Source organism: Chionomys nivalis, chromosome 3 (assembly GCF_950005125.1).
Source record: "Chionomys nivalis chromosome 3, mChiNiv1.1, whole genome shotgun sequence".
Taxonomy (NCBI): Eukaryota; Metazoa; Chordata; class Mammalia; order Rodentia; family Cricetidae; genus Chionomys; species Chionomys nivalis.
In genome coordinates this window covers 111,073,851-111,077,912 of record NC_080088.1, presented here as the reverse complement: position 1 = coordinate 111,077,912, position 4,062 = coordinate 111,073,851, and the positions used below count along the sequence as shown (strand labels likewise).

The window sequence follows — 4,062 nt, the reverse complement described above, 5'->3', positions numbered from 1 at the left end:
TTTGGCGAGGCAGTCACATCTTGATTCATCTGAGGCTGGGTCACAACTGCAGACTGCGCTTCCCTCTTCCCAGCATTCTCATTCTCTCACCTCTACTTCCTGCCTGGCTACTGGCCAATCAGCATTTTATTAGAAAAAATACAAGTGACAGGATAAAAAAACATTATCCCACAGCACACCTCCAACACAAGTTGCTTTTATATCAGTACGCATTCACGTTTCAACAAGGAGTGGTCCTGAACAGAATGGGGAAGCTGGCAACAAGCCAGGATCTGAAAATGCCACATGGTGTCACAGAGCTCCTCTGGGTCCCTGTCTGAGTCTGAAGGGTCAGGGCCTTGTGTTCCAGCTGTCAGGCTCCACATCAGACCCTGTGGGTGGCCAGGGTGACAGGAGAGCCCTGTTCAAACCTCTTCAATGTATGAAAGGAACCGACTCAGAACCATGTGCGCTTAGGACTCTGCATGGCTTTCCTGTAGGCAGAGCCACCGAGAATCCATGCTGACAGGTCTAAATCTCCTCATGACTCTTCTGTTCACTTGGAGACCTGAGTGGAGCTGATGGTGGAGGAGCCAGCATTCCCTTCCCAGGCTGGTAGCAAGTGAACTGGTGTTGCAGAGCTTACTGAGGGGAGCCAGGTTCTTGCCACCTCAGCTGATGGCTTCTGGGCACAGCCAGTGTTGGGTGTTGATGGGTAATAGGGGAGTTGAGGTCAGGAAAGCAGCACCCCTTGATAAAGGTGGGGAGACGGGAGCCCTGAAGTCCTCACTCAAGGCCAATTTCAGAGGGAGGTAAGGATTACAATCTAAGCTTTGTTTTATAATTTTTTAAAAAAAGGTTGCAAGATCCCTGGCGGCAGTAGGCAGCAGAAATGCTGTAGGTCCCAAATGGTGGTAGCGGGCCATGTGGCAGCAGGGAGTGGGCTCTGGGAGCAGCCAGTCCCAGGCAGAGATGGCTGCTGGTCCCCCGAGCAGTGGCTGGTCCCAGGCAGGGAGACACATGGCAGGTGGGCAGGAGACAGAGACACAGATAGACACGACATGCAGAGTGAGGTTGAATATTTATTCGGGGTTATGGAGGGGGAAGGGTGAAGGGGAGGCAGAGAGAGAGAAGAGGAGAAAGAGACAGAGAAGGGGGGAAGCAGAGAAGTGGGGAGAGAGGCAGAAGCGAAGCTGCCTTTCCGAGAGGAAGATGGAAAAGAGAGGGAGCTCAGGCCGGAAGCTGAAGATCAGCCTGCCTCAGTGGATGGGGGAGGAAGTGGGCGTGGCTTGTCTCTTAAGTGGACCAGGGACCAAAACTATAACACTTTGGCCAAGGGTGGGAGCGGAAGAATGTGGTGGTGGGGAGACAGGGATGGAACAATGGCTTGGATGGAGTATCACTTAAGACTTAGGAAAACGGCCGGGCGGTGGTGGCGCACGCCTTTAGTCCCAGCACTCAGGAGGCAGAGGCAGGCGGATCTCTGTGAGTTCGAGGCCAGCCTGGTCTACAAGAGCTAGTTCCAGGACAGGCTCCAAAGCAACACAGAGAAACCCTGTCTCGAAAAACTAAAAAAAAAAAAAAAAAAAAAAAAAAAAAAATAGACTTAGGAAAATGGGTGCAGCCAAAGTACTCCCAAGCCCCCTAGTAATCCCAGGGATGCCACCTAAAGCCTTCCCATCTATTCTAAGGCCCACCATGCACCGCTGGTGAGGTGGGCAAAGGCAGATCGGCAGATCCAGGACATGGGTCAGCAGCACGTGTAACACATCTGTTCACAGTTGTGTTAGTTGTGCTGACCGCTCCCAGAGAAACCGATTTCAACACAATCTTCCTGATCCAGAAGTTCAGCTAGGCAGCCAGTGGTCACACTCGGCAGATGTTACACAGCACATCCTAGGTATTTGAAATGGACCAGAAATGAGTATGAGAGCAGTGTCTCAGGATGGACGGTGTCTCAGAGTCGCTTCCTCGCCGGTACCTTGAGGTCTACGAGAGGTGTCTAGAAAGTTCACTGCTGTGGAAAATGAGACTTGGGTCGGATTGGGGGGGGGAGAGGACAGGGCCTTGGGGACTGACTGTTGTAACCCCGTCCTTCTGGCGGCTGTAGCGGCTTCGTGTTCTCTTTTGACACGGAGTGCAGAACCTCCTGCACGATGACTTTGATGCCGTGGGGCACTGCCGCTTTGCCAGCACCGCTGTGGCTCTTGTATTCACCAAGCCATCTGAACTACTCATAGTGATCATTACTGACGTTTTTGTTTATAAGTCATACAGATGGGGTTGCTTCTGGTTCTATTTTAAGGCTGTATATTCAGGTTTTGTGAATTGCTCTTGGAGGCCCAGTTATCCCTGTTCATCTTGGTCATGTTTCTGTCACCTTCTAGACCCCAGCTAACTGCCATCACCTACTCCTGGCCTTCCAGCTCTTCCAACAGTTGGAAATTTTTTTTTTTTTTTTTTTTTATTTTCAAGACAGGGTTTCTCTGTAGCTTTTGGTTCCTGTCCTGGAACTAGCTCTTGTAGACCAGGCTGGCCTCAAACTCACAGAGATCCGCCTGCCTCTGCCTCCCGAGTGCTGGGATTAAAGGCATGTGCCACCACCGCCTGGCTCAACAGTTGGAAATTTTGAGGGACTTTTACTCCTGAGCCTCTGGTAGCTGCCATCTTCCACCACTTGTCTTTGTTTTTTTACAAAATAGAGTTTACCTGTGTAGTCCTGGCTGTCCTTGTAGTCCAAACTGGATTTGAACTCAGAGATCTGCCTGCCTCTGCCTCTGGAGTGCTGAGATTAAAGGCGTGTGTGAGATGTTGATTCAAGAAAAACATTGCCAGGGGATGGTGGTGCACGCCTTTAATCCCAGCACTCAGGAGGCAGAGGTAAGTGGATCTTTGTGAGTTCAAGGCCAGCCTGGTCTGCAGAGCTGGTTCCAAGACAGCTAAGACTACACAAAGAGACCCTGTCTCAAAAAACAAACAAATAAACAAACAAACCTTGAGGGACCCTGTTTTAGAACAAGATGGTCCCTGACTTACTGAGGTTGGATTTAGTTTTTGATTTTGGTTTTGTTTTCTTCTTTTTCATGAGACCAAATTTCCCAATGTAGCCCAGGCAGGCTCCAAGTGCTGAATCTTTCTGCCTCTACCTACAGCTTACCAAGTAATCCTCTGCCTGGGCTATATGATACTGTGTCTTTTTTATTTTTTATTTTATTGATATTTATTGAGCTCTACATTTTTCTCTGCTCCCCTCCTTGCCTCCCCCCTTCAATCCTCCCCCAAGGTCCCCATGCTCCCAATTTACTCAGGAGATCTTGTCTTTTTCTACTTTCTACTTCCCACGTAGATTAGAAATATGCAAGTCTCTCTTAATGTCCATATTGTTGTCTAAATTCTCTGGGATTATGGTTTGTAGGCTGGCTTTCTTTGCTTTATGTTTAAAAACCACCTATGAGTGAGTACATGTGATAATTGTCTTTCTGTGTCTGGGTTACCTCACTCAAAATAATGTTTTTTAGTCCCATCCATTTTCCTGCACAATTCAAGCTGTGATTATTTTTTTTCTGCTGTGTAGTACTCCATTGTGTAAATTTATCACTTTTTTTAATCCATTCTTTGATCGAGGGGCATTTAGGTTGTTTCTAGGTTCTGGCTATGACAAACAATGCTGCTATGAACATAGTTGAACATATGTCCTTGTGGCATGATTGAGCATCCTTTGGATATATACCTAAAAGTGGCATTATTGGGTCTTGAGGAAGGTTGTTTCCTAATTTTCTGAGAAATTGCCACACTGACATCCAAAGGGGTTGTACCAGCTTGCATTCCCACCAGCAATGCAGAAGTGTTCCCTTTTCCCCACAACCTTTCCAGCATAAGTTGTCATCAGTGTTTTTGATCTTGGCCATTCTTATAGGTGTATGATGGAATCTCAGAGTTGTTTCTCTGATGACTGAGGATGTTGAACATTTCCTTAAATGTCTTTCAGCCATTTTAGATTCCTCTGGTGAGAGTTCTCTGTTTAGGTCTGTACTCCATTTTTTTTATTGGATTATGTGATCTTTGGGTGTCCAATTTCTTGAG

The 4,062-nt window shown here is 47.6% G+C and overlaps 1 pseudogene; it reads right to left on the bottom strand.

Moving 5' to 3' along the window:
- Positions 1–330: 330 nt before the first annotated feature.
- On the bottom strand, positions 331–2,646 carry LOC130871411 (ubiquitin-conjugating enzyme E2 variant 1-like; annotated as a pseudogene).
- Between the last annotated feature and the right edge of the window lie 1,416 nt (positions 2,647–4,062).